This window comes from Danio rerio, chromosome 5 (genome assembly GCF_049306965.1).
Source record: "Danio rerio strain Tuebingen ecotype United States chromosome 5, GRCz12tu, whole genome shotgun sequence".
Classification (NCBI taxonomy): domain Eukaryota; kingdom Metazoa; phylum Chordata; class Actinopteri; order Cypriniformes; family Danionidae; genus Danio; species Danio rerio.
This window is the reverse complement of record NC_133180.1, coordinates 33151090-33165635: the sequence shown is the minus strand read 5'-3', so window position 1 is coordinate 33165635 and position 14546 is coordinate 33151090. Positions and strand designations below refer to the sequence as shown.

The 14546-nt window shown below is 36.5% G+C and overlaps 1 protein-coding gene across 2 annotated transcripts in view; it reads left to right on the top strand.

Moving 5' to 3' along the window:
* Positions 1 to 515: 515 nt before the first annotated feature.
* Positions 516 to 14546, top strand: part of ntmt1 (N-terminal Xaa-Pro-Lys N-methyltransferase 1) — a 46122-nt gene continuing 32091 nt past the window's right edge. Inside the window, exon 1 of one of the 2 annotated variants that reach the window (XM_073950093.1) lies at positions 516 to 644. The gene's annotated coding sequence lies outside the window, so the exon portion shown is untranslated. Of the gene's footprint in view, positions 645 to 12388; positions 12715 to 14546 lie in introns of those variants that run through there. The other variant, XM_073950092.1, reaches the window with a different exon arrangement.

Sequence of the window (14546 nt, the reverse complement as noted above, 5' to 3'; positions counted from 1 at the left end):
CTATTAAGCGTAATAAATTAACAAAAAAATATTCGCCATTAGGGCTGGGCGATTAATTGAAAAGTAATCAAAATCGACATTCAGAATCTATAATCGGTCAAATTTTTTACAGGTCATTTTTTTCAATGACTTTTCCCACTTTGTGTGGAGACACATGACCCTGCACTGTTATGCTGGGTTCACACCAGATGCGGATGAAGCATCAAGCAAGAGTGATTTACACGTTAAGTCAATGGAAAGATGCGAATAGACATCCTGTGTCGCGATACGCACTAATAAGGCGAATTGAATGATGCGATTCGCACAAATGGAGCTGCAGCAGTTGAAAGTTTTTTTGCGATTGAATCGCTCGAGTTGGAAAATCTAAACTTCAGTGGACATTTGCAATGCGTTATGTAGGGGCATGATTATGACGTAGTGCCTGTTGTTGGTGTCCCGGGGGAAAATCCTCTTGCCGACACCGGTCAATATCTAATCAAACTGGGCTTGGCTCAGTCTGAAGCACCGCTGAAAGCTTCCATGATCCAGGTACAGTTTCTAGAGGAGATGAACTCACAGGGCTGGGTGCACCTCTGAATGGATCTAGTGGACTCAGACAAGGCTTCAAAAGAATCGACGCTGATTATCAGCCTTCCTAAAGCACGGTAACACAGCTATTCTCTAAATAAAATCCATGTTAGCTATTTGGCAATGAATGTAGAGTTACCGGACAGACAGATACCCCGCCCATGACGTGAATCCATGTTTATTGCTCAGTGAATTTGATGTGCGAATGAAGCGAGTAAACTCAAAATGTTCACACGTCTATTTACAAACGAATAGCATGATTTATCCATGCACACCGCATCTGGTGTGAACACAGTATTAAGGCTGATTTGTACTTCTGCGTCGAATGCACGGGTATGGTACGGCACAGCCTTCGTTGGGTTGTATACCCGCAAGCCTCTCAAAAAATGTAACTACACATTGAACGTTTTCATTAAATTGATGAAGATTGGAAGCTGCGCCAGATATGCCTTGAGATGGCATATTGTCTGTTACAACAAAATTATAATTTACATTAAAATATTTGTTTACAGAAGATTCAAAAAAGCACTGTTTAAAACATTATTATCAGGATATACAAGAGTTATTTAATTTTTTTTTAAATACTGCTTAATTTCTATATTTAGAAAATTCATACATTCATTTTCTTTTCAGCATAGTCCCTTTGTTTATCTGGGGTTGCCACAGCAGAATGAACCACCAAGCATATGTTTTACGCAGCGGATGCCCTTCCAGATGCAACCCATCACTGGGAAACATCCATACATTCACACACACACACATACACTACGGTCAATTTAGCTTGTTGTTAGACTGTTGGTTTTAGGCAATGTGTGTTTTAATTACAGTTGCTCATAGTCGATGTTCAATAAATAATAATAGATAATAGTTTTTTTTTTCCTTCAGTAATTTAAAATCAAGTAATTCATTCAGAAATCACTTACTTGTAATATGTGTGCATGTCTATTGTACAAAACCTGTCAGTGAACTGTGGGGGCAAAAAATAAAATAATCAGTTATTAACTACAGTCGAGTTAAAATCTTCAATTAATCGAGATTTTGATTTTAGGCCAAATTGCCCAGCCCAAGTTCATCTTCTTTGTGATTTGTATGTAGCATGCGAGGTTTAACTGTGTGCCTTTCTCATTTTTGTATATCTCTGTAAAAGAATTACAGAATTTTAAAAAAAAAGGATAGCTCTGGCTTTGTGTGGATGTAGCCTAGTCTCTGTGCATAAATAATAAGGTTTAATAGTGGTTAGCACTGTCGCCTCACAGCAAGTAGGTCAGTGGTTCAAGTCCAGGCTAGGCCGGTTGGCATTTCTGTATGGAGTTTGCATGTTCTCCCCATGTTGGCGTGGGATTACTCAGAGTTCTCTGGTTTCCCCCACTCTCAAAACACATATAGTAGTCTAAACAACTTTAGGTATAGGAGAGTTGAATAGACGAAATAGTCCGTAGTGTGTGTGTGTGTGTGAATGAGTGTGTGTGGTTGTTTCCCAGTACTGGATTGCAGCTGAAAAGGCATCCACTGCGTGAAACATCTGCTGGAATACTTGGCAGTAAATTCTGCTGTGGGAACCTCTGAAATAGAAACTCAGCCGTAGGAAAATGAATGAAAGAATCAGTTTACTACAAATTCTGTTTTAAAAGTCTACATTTTATTTATACCTCATTTAATTTGATTTGCAGCATTTACTCTAAACATTGACCTAAATGTTAGAATAGAAAAATAACATTCACATTATTATAAAAAAAATATTCCTTAATAGATAAAATTAAGTATTGTAACATTACTCTCCATGCTTATTTATACCAGGGTAGTTTCAAACACTGAAGAAATAGGGCTGTTTACACAGTAGCATTTGGCACAATTGCGAAGCTAGCTAAAATGCACACACTGCTTCTGCTGGTGTTATTGTCTTTGTAGGCACATAAAATGCTTAAAAATTAATTATTTTACTTTTTCTTAAAATAAAAAGTACTGACTTGTAATAACAATTGTGTTATGTTCAATATGGTCTCCCTGTTACAGTACATAAACAATGTTTGAATACTAGGCAAGGCAAGTTTACTTATAGAACACATGTCATAAACATTGGTAATTCAAAGTGCTTTTCATTGAGTAATAAAACAAGAATAAAAGAGACAATTAAAATAAAATAAAAACAAAGAATAAAATTGATAATACATAATATTGCGATCTGTTGGACATAGCATATTGCTCATTCAGTAAAGGCACAGATAAACATATGTGTTTTCAGTCTTGATTTGAATGTGCCTAATGTTGGAGCACATCTGATCATTACATCTGATCAATACAGACACAAACTACATTTTTTAACATCTTTTACAATATGGAAATTTGATCTGATATCAGCAACTCTTTTATTTTGTTGAAAGTCAATAACTCGTGTAAGCAGATCAATCTTTGTGTGTATTTCTGTGTCTGATAACAAAACACAGATGTGGTGGAGAATGAATATTATTTTAGATTCTAAACCATAGAAAACAAGGTGACATTAAAGAAAACTTCTAGGTCTTTATTATCCCAAAATCATTCTCAATCCTGTCTTTTTTCAGTGATGAACTCAAACACTGCCAACATCATGTCTTCTTTCTGAGAAAGATTCTTATAAAGCACACATTAGCTGTATTATATCATGTCCAAGGCACTGATCAAGACCCTTATGGTGAGCAGCACACATCTAAACTGGAACAACCATCAGAAAAAATAGATAATGAATCTGCCAATAAATTAATTACATATCATGTCAATACAGATAATATTAAGTAAAAAATTATTGGCAGATAATGATAGCATCACCAATATATTGTGCATCAGCATGTACTATGTGATCCCTGTGGGATCTTGGGTAAAAGTCATTACACACTTTATTACACTTCATGACTGCAGCACCAACTTTCTGACACAAATTTGTTCCAGGACTAATTTATAAGACCAATTTTTTAAGAATTTTTTTTAAGTGTTAGAGCTTTCATTCAATCATTCATTTTCTTTTTGGCTTAGTCCCTTTATTAATCTGAGATCGCCACAGCGGAATGAACCACCAACTTATCCAGCATATGTTTTACGCAGCGGATGCCCTTCCAGCTACAACCCATCACTGGGAAACACCCATACACTCTCATTTACGCACATACACTATGGACAATTTTAGCATATGACTTTGGACTTGTGGGGCAAACCTGAGCACCCGGATGAAACCCACGAGAACATGCAAACTCCACACAGAAATGCCAACTGACCCAGCCGAGGCTCAAACCGGCGACCTTCTTGCTGTGAGGCGACATCACAGCCTACTGCGCCACCGTATTGCCCTTGTTAGAACTTTAGAACGATTTTGAACTGTTTTGTTAGAGATCCACTGTATAGTGTAGTATAATATTATTAGAGATCCACTCATTGGATATATACATAAATGAATTCACCCCTTGAATTAATATTTTTTCAACCATTTCTCAGTGAATGTAAACAATTTATTTTGGTGCGTTTAAACAAAACTATTTTTTTGAACAGGCATATCCATTAAATGAAGAGTTTGGTCAATTAAGATCTTTAGGAATAGAAAGATGTTACATTTAACTTCAAAGGAGATATTGCAAAATAATAAAACATTTTATATATTTTTATATTATGTTTCTCTTAATTTTTCCTGTTTATTAAAATTGTATTTAATATTTTTTTCCCACATATTATTTTGGGTGTACTAATTTTTGAACTGTGATTTAAATTTTTTTTGTTAGATCCAATTTTGTCTTTGGTACCGACTAATCTAATCTATATACACAAAAATATTATTATAAAGCATCCTGTAGAAAGTAATAATTTTAAAGAAAATATTATTATATGCTGAGCAGTGTTTATAGCCTGATATTACAATTTTACTTTTGTCATGAAAACAGATCATTGTTAATCATGTTTTAAGGGAGTAAAGTTTACAACCAAATGTTTAAGTTGTACTAGCAAGCTTAGTAAACTTATGTAAACATAGATTGGATCGGTTAAATATACAATAGGCTAACATTATTTTTGTTGTCTAACAAACTAAACTACATTTTGTACAGATTTTATATTGTTTAAATATTTAAGTATTATTCCCCTAAATATATATATAGAAGAATATATAGAAGGTCGCTGGTTCGAGCCTCGGCTGGGTCAGTTGGCATTTCTGTGTGGAGTTTGAATGTTCTCCCCGTATTGGCGTGGGTTTCCTCCAGGTGCTCCGGTTTCCCCTACAAATCCAAAGACATGTGGTACAGATGAATTGGGTATGCTAAAATTATCTGTTTATGAGTGTGAATGAGAGTGTATGGATGTTTCCCAGTGATGGGTTGCGGCTGTGTAAAACATATGCTGGATAAGTTGGCGGATCATTCCTCTGTGTCCACCCCAGAAAAATAAAGGGACTAAGTCGAAAAGAAAATGAATGAATATAGAGAAATCATAAAATGTTTCAAGCTAAAAGATATGCAGATGGAGTTAAACTGATCATAAATGAATACATTTAATAGAAGTGAATGCCACATTGTGGTTTATACTTTGGTTCATTTTGAGATATTATGCCTCTGAACATCTGGTTCCTCTGAGCCCTAGGCCCTTTAAGGCCCCTGCATTTTAAATTTTTCCAGGCTAAAAAGGTACCTTTTTTAGTCTTCAGAATTGTCCTTCCTTTGTGGTAACATTTTTGTGGAACAGTCCATATAAACAAAGAATACTTATACAAACAGTCAATCACAGTTATCTGTTATAAGGTGACTGGACATTAGGTGCAAAAATGTTTTCATACTTGAAAAAAAAGCTAAAAATTATAGTAATGAAAGACCAACCAGAAGTTTGTGACTTATACTAAAGTATGGGAGCAATTCCAACGTCATGGATGTGACATTTATTATAAAAACTCAAAACATAAATTCACAAAGAAAGCATATATTAACATTATATTGAAACATTAAAACATATTTTGTAAAACAACTGATCAGAAAGTTAAGGGATCATTAAAATATCACTCTGTAAACATTTTTATATTTTAAATAGGAAAAAAATAATCATGGGTTATTGATGTGACCAAAAAGTGTGAGTTTACAGTATACACAACATACCTTTTCAACTTGGCTGTAAAATAAGAATTTTATATCAGTAGTAAGAAATTTTGGATTAAATTTCCGGCAGTGAGTGCACAACACATGTGAACACACACACACGCATGCACGCACGCACACACACATAGATACACACACACACACACACACACACACACTCACATGCCTGCTTTGCCACACCCTTCAGAGACATTCAGCCTATTTAGCACAACACACACCCAACACAGAAGGTGATACTGCTTCCTAGGCTGGTGTAGCCTACTTAACATACAACAAGCAGGTTGTAAAGATTGCCCCTTACTACTTTTTGTGAAAGGCAGACTCAATCTTATGTAACATCCCACGTCAGTCTCTTCCTGGTAAACAAGAGCGGTGCTGCTCTGGAGCTGAAGAGGTTTTAGAGCACACATTAAAGCTAACTCTGTCAGAGACAGTTTTGCCTAGAGTACACAACCATCCAGCTCTTCTTTATGCCTCTACGTTTCGCCAAAGCACCCCAACAACATAAAGTCTGGTAGAATAACTTCATTTGAGCTTCTAAAAGTTGTGTTCATAAGGGTTGGCTGTTTAACTTGGAGAACAAACACACAAAACCCAGGCTTGAGGTTGAGCAGCGTAGAACTGTACAGTGACATTTTTGAGGCATTACGGTTGAATGCAATTTCTTGTCATTGATCCAAGAAACTCATGGAATTTGTTACAAGAATTATAGTTGGTAAACAGGAACAACTTTAATTTTTTTTAAATTGACAAAGTGTGTTGATGAGTGCTTTGGTGCTAAAAGCATGAGTCCTGCTGTGGCAGATGAGGTTGACTCACCTCCGCTCCCTGCCCTATCTCCTCTGTGATTTCCAGTCACTGAACTCAGCCCATGTACTTTTTATGGGCCAAATAGTCCACTTCATCTCTTCCTTTGCTAGCAGCGCTGAGTACTGGGCAAGGGCTGGGTCAAAAACACTGGAAAGTGCCCTAACTAACAGTGCCACCTGATGGTGAATAGCTGCTACTACATTAATCACATTACTGTGAGTTGAAATGAGAGCACCACCACAGGTTTACAGTCACAACTGCACAACTGAGATCTCACTGGTTTTAACCTACCTTGATGTCACACCACTACTTTGCTTTGGTTTCAGATGTGATTATATTCAAGGATCTTTGGACTTAGTGAGACTTTTATCTTTGTTTGCACCTTTTGATAAAAGAAGTAAGCAACAAAATAAGATGGCCATTCAGAATATTTGTATCCTCCCTTCTTTTTTTGTGCTTTGGCTCCATTTCCTGGAAGTACTTCCTTAGTTATGACGCACTTCCTGAAGGCTTCTGTGTAATAGGGGGAAACAGTGGGTGTAGGAGAGAACTCATGGAAGGAGATGACTGCTTTCCTGATACACATTTTCAGGTTCCGTTACTATTATGTGGAAGGAGGAGAGGAGGCTAATCTCAAAACAATATGACGAAGAGAAGCTAGTGACTCTTTGATTCATAGATTTCTGAGACTTGGATGTTTTATTATCGTGTTATTACTAAAGGTCTTAAACCTTGTCATCAGATTTCTACTTGATTTAAAGGGATAGTTAAAAGAATTATAGTTTGGCATTATTTACTCACCATCTTGTCATTCCAAACATGTGTAAACAATACAAAACAAGACATTTTAAAGAATGTTAGTAACCCAAAAGTTACTGTTTCATTTGATTGAATTTAATGGTTAAAAATATAATGGAAGTAAGAAGTGTCTGTCATACTCAACGAACCTTCTGATAGTTCCTATAACTATTGGTGCTCTTTGCACCACAGAACAATAACAGTTATTGAAACTTCATTTCGTGGAACTAATTTAGTTGATTTGGTGAATATATGTGGTATAAAACACCAGCACAATAATTGAAATGCTTACAAGAGATACAGAATAGTTCATTTTAGAGCTATTTAGCTGCCACCTTGCTGCGTTGTTTTCTCAGCCTCAACCTTTACCACTACAAGTTGTCACACTTTGTAATTTCATATCATATTATTTATTTGTGCATTTTAAGTCACATAACTCATATGTTTGCATTCCATCTGAATTATCAGAAAACACAAATATACAGCCTCAGTCCTGACATATTTCACCCACCATTTTCAACTGGCTTAGTTATATCCAATCCAGGGTCATTCTGAAAATCTACTCCTATATACATTTCTAAAGAGCGACAAATACGTCCTAGGAGCTACGTGTTTTTGTTTTTGTGAATCCACCAGAGGCTGCTGTGTATGCTGTGAGGTCTCAAATTTCTCTCGCGTGTGTCATTTGCGCCTGCTGTTCTTAGGTAAATCCACCAGAGGTCGCTGTCGACTGACTGACCAACCGACTGATACCACCACCCACCCCCATCCCTAAACCCAACCAATAGTGTTTTTAAAAGTTCAGACTGAACCACCCACCAACTTCCCTAAACCCAACCGACAGTGTTTATAAAAGCAATCCAGAAAAAGAAAAGTCCCCTGATTTTTACCACATTGTCAGATTTTACTATATTCTGACCCTGTTATTTACTTGATTATTTTAATTTTTGGCTTTTGTCTTACCTGCTTTCTGTAACCGTTCATTGCCAGACTCAAACCCCCGTCGTTGCAGTCAACTCCTCTCTGCGTGTCAAGTCCGTCGATGTACATAGCGAGCTACTGGACAAGCTGGTAACAGTGGGGAAGCCATCTATAAAGAGGTAAGGGGTCAGCTGCTAGCATAAAAAAGGAACGCGTACCCCCTCGTAGCGTCCATTTTAAAAATGAAATTCATCACACGCTACATAATTCTTGATCTTCAGAAATAAATTTTGGGCTATGTTTTTAGAATGAGCCTATGTTTGGAGTTCCTATTAATGGTGCTCAGTAATTGCTATAACTAACTGCCTGTTGTTAAAGCAAAATAGCTTCTTTAATGGCCCACAGTACAAAGTTCAGCGTACAGGTTTGGAGTAATACAAGAGCAAATAATAAAAATAAAAAAATGGTTTATTGTCCCTTTCTTAAACTTCCCTAAACTACAGTTGTTTGTGATATAATGCACAATAATAAATCATGACCAAAAATAGATTTTGCCATTGATATATTTGCGCTCTGAATGGTTCCTATTCCTGTGTTATAGAAATTCTAGAGGACATTTGTCTCATGGAACAAAGTGAAGAGCTTCAGTTTCCCACAGATCACCAGTTCTCATCTGTTGAGAAGGATGTATACCATTTCTCTTGTAAAACAGAAAGGTAATTTCTCCGGTAGGTGCTCGTAAGCCATTTGTTTTATAGAGCTGCATGTATTACAGTTAATCTTTACTCTTGGTTAGCCATGAGAACAGCTCCCCTCTCTGGAACGTGGGTTATTGGACTACCATGCTGGAATTTAGGGGGCTAATGGACTTTACACCAAACACACACACACACACAAACAAAGAGGCTAAACCAGAGCCAGGTGATATGTGGTAGGTTCCTGGAAGGATTTTTTTCCCATTTGGTAGAGCAAGTGGGGGATCCCAATAATGTAAACATTCCTTTCACCTCAACATCTCGCTCTCGCCGTGACCCTAAAACACCCTCCCTGCCACATCCCACGTCCACACACGCTGTGAAGACCCTTATCGTACCACACTCCCCCTGAAGCCAGGCTGTTCAGCTACCCCCGCACTGCAGAACCCTGACAGGCGCATGAAACGGCGGGGGCTGGGAGGCATTTGGGCTGGGGGGTGCGGAGGGAGGAGGAGGAGGGTGAGAGGAGGGGGGTTGAGGGCTTCCATTTAAATTCCTGCTTTGTTCCCATGTTTTCCACCAACCCCCTTTACTGTTCCCGTTCCTTCATTTTCTCCTCCCAGAGCTCAGTTTCCCAGCCTTGAGAGATCAGAGGAGAGTGGGAGCGTTTGGAGCACTAAGAGAAGGAGGCCTACGGGTTAATTGAGCTGAAGTTACTACTTCCTGTTTGACTCCAAAATATAACTTCTACTTCTCTGGAGTTTCTCTCTGAGATCAGCCTCAGAATGGCAAAGCTGTTAGTATTAAAGAAATAGTTGAACTAAAGATGAAAATTCTGCCATTTACTCACCTTTCTACAGTCTCTTAATTCTGTAGAACACACAAAAGAATGTTGGAAACCTCTTCAACATTCTTCAAAATGTCTTCAAAATAAATTCACTAGAAAAAGAAAGTCAAGTCAAGTTGGCTTTATTGCGATTTCAACAATATACAGTGCAGTAAACAGAGAAACGAAACAATGTTCCTCCAGGACCAAGGTGCTACATCAAACAAAATAAATTGACAACAAAACACAGGACTGTGCACTACTATAAAAAATAGAGAATTCAATAAAATAAGATAAAATAAAATAAAAATAAATGAAATAAGAATAGGTTTGTGCAACATTTAGTGCAAACAAGGAGAAGACAAGACAGGACAAGAAACAGTAATGCTGACCAGTACATTACAGATGTTGTGCAAATTTTGGAGGCGATATAAATACTGTACATGTAAACATGTGCAATATTTAAACCGTCATTAAAGTTTTAAACTACTTAAGTAAGTGAGTAAGATTTCCATCATTTTAAAAACGTAGCCCTAATTATATTTCTGTTTATCGCAAATTATGCTACAGTTCGACACCGTTCCTTTTCGCTCTTACCAGCTGACCACTTAATTCCATATGGACTGCTTTTACCGCTGTTAGTAGTATATTAAGTAGCTCAACTATGGACTTGAGACGCAGAGAGGAGTTGACAACAGGGTTCGAGTCCGGCGAAGAACAGTTCCAGAAAGCGGGTAAGACAAAAACAGAAGCCAAAAAAAAAATCAACAAGTAAATAAAAGGGTGAGAATGTGGTAAAATCTAAAAATGTGGAAAAAATCTGACAATAGCTTTTCTTTTTCTGGATTGCTTTTTAAAACTGTTGGTTGGGTTTAGGAAAGTGGGCGGGTGGGTCAGACAGTGCTGCTGAAAACACTATTGGTTGGGTGGGTCAGTCGATAAGTCAGTCAGTCAGTCAACAGCGAGTCTCTCAGTGGATTTACATGAGAACAGCAGGCACAAATGACACTCGGAAGAGAAATTTAAGATCTCAAAAAGCACACACAGCGACCTCTATTAGATTCACGAAAACAAAAACTGCAACAACAACAAAAAACTTAGCTCCTGGGGCAAATTCTGAAAAACAGATAATGTAATGTGATATATACAGTTGAGGTCAGAATTATTAGCCCCTCTGTTAGTTTTTTATATCTGTTTAACAGAGAGATTTTTTTAAACACATTTCTAAACATAATAGTTTTAATAACTCATTTCTTTTGACTGATTTATTTTATATTTGCAATAATGAAAGTAAATAATATTTGACTAGATATTTTTCAAGACACTTCTATACAGCTTAAAGTGACATTTAAAGACTTAACTAGGTTCATTAGGTTAACTAGGCAGGTTAGTAAAATTAGGCAAGTTATTGTATAACGATGGTTTGTTCTGTAGACTATCGAAAAAAATATATAGCTTAAAGGGGCTAATAATAGAACTTGAAATGTTTTTTTTTTTTTTTTTAATAAAAACTGCTTTTATTCTAGCCAAAATAAAACATATAAGACTTTCTCCAGAAGAAAAAAATTATTATCAGACTTACTGTGAAAATTTCCTTGCTCTGTTAAACATAATCTTTAAAATAATTGTTAAAAAAATTTAAAGGGGGAATAATAATTCTGACTTCAACTGTATATACAAAGGTTCGTATGGTATGGTATGGTATGGTATGGTATGGTATGGTATGGTATGGTATATATATATATATATATATATATATATATATATATATATATATATATATATATATATATATATATATATATATATATACCATATACACACACACACACACACACATATATATATATATATATATATATATATATATATATATATATATATATATATATATATATATATATATATATAATGTTTTTGAAAGAAGTCATGTATTTTTTGTTTACCAGGGCTACATTGCTTGTTACATTTTGGAAAAAAAAAAGTTGTTTATTAATTTGGTGTCTGTTTAGTGTTCAAGAAACATTTATTGCTGTTATTAATGCTGACATATTGTGAAATTTTTCAGGACTCTTTGGGGGATAGATAGTTCAGATGAGCATTTATTTAAAAATCAAAGTCTTCTAGTCATTAGTTTGATAAAACTATAAATTAAATTTGATCAATTCAATGAATCCTTGCTTTAAAAAAACGTATTAACCCCAAAAATTTGAACTGCTGTGAAAATTCAAACGTTGAAACCCAACTTCTTTAAAAATAAAGAGTCAAAATTAATTTTAACTTAAACGAACTGGAAATTTAAAGGGTCACGAAAGACCAAAATACATTTTTTGAGCTTTTGACAGTTGTAAATGTGTCCCACACTGATAAAAACACTATTAGGAAACATCTTTTACTAAAAAGTGAAAATTGGTTGTTTTTGCATTATTTCGAGCAAATTCGTACTTCAGGTTTGAAATAAATTTTTGAAGCTGCGTCACGGCCATGAGATCTTAGCATGTATTCCAGCTTGTAGACTGGACGTCTGTACCTGAGAGTTCCCTATTACATCTCTGAGTGTCCTGCATTCATTCATGAGTAAGACTTGGTTCAAACCAATCATTGCGCTCTATTGTGTATGCGGTGCAACCTCATTAATATGCATGACAGCTTCCAAGACTGTTTTTACCAGTTATAGTGTTCAGATGGCAGAGAGACGCCATGTTGTGTTGCCAAGTGGGAGAACATGAATTGTTTGGAGATATGGGTAGTCAGTGTTGCTTTCATAATTTGCTGCCGTGAAGGTTTTGTTTTCATTTTCCCTCTATGAGAGCGCAGCTGGACTCACGTGTGGATTACAGTGCACGCGACACTCGACAGAAATACATGTCTAAGGAACATTGTTTACCCGAGAGCTTTTCTCATCTGGAAACGGTGAAATCCGGATTTGCAGATCGTCTCCTTTAATAAAGACGCGGCTCCAGTTGGTGTTGATTGTCCTGTCTCTAAAGATTTGGTAAGTAGGCGACTAGTGGTCTTTGTTCATTCAGAGGCAAAGTTAGTTCGAATTATCAGCCGTACTCTTTCAGTGTTTAAAGATGGACCTTAGTCAAATGATTTTTAAGTTACTAAAGTTTACCGTACGTTAACATCACTACAATATTATGAACTGAACATCTTAGCACCACAACCAAACTTACCGTTGTGTACGATTTTCACCACATTTTGTGGAATAACACACACGGCTTTCTGACGCTACCTACCGAGTGCATCTAAGCTACAGAGAAATGCGGAGGGTTTTTTCCTCTCATTCTCTGTGCGGTAACAAACATTGCATGAAAGATACATGCTTCCAGCAGTTCCTCAAATCAAATATCTCATTTGTCACGAGGGGCATGAATTAAATGTTTCTGAATGAAAGAGACAAACTGCAGTTAAAGTCCACCATTAAATAATTTGGCATATAATTCGATTACTGATGTCCATGTAAACACAGTCACTGTCTTTCTCCCCTGCGTCTGTGTTTGTTTGTCTGTGAAAATCAGCGTGTGCCTAAACCGACACTCACATTTTTATGCAAATTTTTACGGACCTTGCCTTTTCCCCTCCTCCGACACTCCCCCCTAAACAGAGCTGGACCCGCCCACTTTCCTGACTTTTTTCAAAGTAGAGGTGTGAAAACACCTGCTGAAACAGGGGGATTTCATGGCCCTTTAATAGAGATTTAGTAGAGATAAACATAAATGTTTTGTTTTTATTTAGTAATAAATTTCCACCACCCTGAAATTACCCTGAACTAGCCTAGATTTCTCTCTCCATAAAGAAAAGTATGGAGAGAGAGTCCTCCTATTCCTGAGACGTACAATTTGATGTACAAAATCTCTTTCGTTTGCGCAACCTCAGTCTGAACCCTGACAAACAGAATCAGACAACTGTTTTCCCAGAGAAATGTAGGTTTGGTAGCCAAATGGCAAGAGCGGGATAAATGAGCCAGCAGTGTTGTTGCCAAGCACAGACTCTTCCCCATCGCCTGCCTGAATCACTTCAGTGTGCATCTGAGACTGTACTGTTGTCCTATTGTAATCTATGCATGAGTCATTGACACTTCAATTATTGACCCAATGAGAAGTCAAGTCCTTTTCAAGCTGTCTTCCTGATGCTGTTGATGTGAGAAAGCAATGCAGTCTGGGAACTTGAGTCAGAAACTCTGGCCTGACCTGTTCAGACTACCTTAAGAATGTTGATTGAATGTTCTGTCCTCGTGTTAAAGCTCATGTGACTCAAGAATGAAAGTGAGTCATGTGTGAGCCCCAGAAAGAAACGTAACAAACAGTAGACAAACAGTACATCTGAAAAAGCTTTAAAGCAACAGTGTTTTGTGGCATTTAAACTCAAGAATACAAAAGGTGTTAGATGTTATGTTTCCATACTGTGAAAGACTGTGAAAGTTATGCCGCAAACAAGAGTGAGTAAATAATGGCACGGTTTTCATTTCTGAATGAACTATCCCTTTAAAGACATAAAGATTGCAACTACTATACTTAGTCAAAATGTGTTTAGCTTAGGTAAAATTCAGTTTTTTTTTCTTTAGCATTCTTTAAATACCATAATAAATAGCTAATACAATTACATAACTCTCAATGAAATTACATTGCCTGCAGATAAATCCAGACAAACTCATCAGGAGGAAGGTCGGGAGTTTGAATCGTTTTTTTGAACATTGTTTCAGCTTTAGATGTATTTTCTATATTTGTTTTATGTAAATGTTACATTTTTACAAAATGTAAGATTCAAGTGTACTTTGCAGGGATGCATGAATTAAATCAGTAAAGAATATTGTTACAAAAA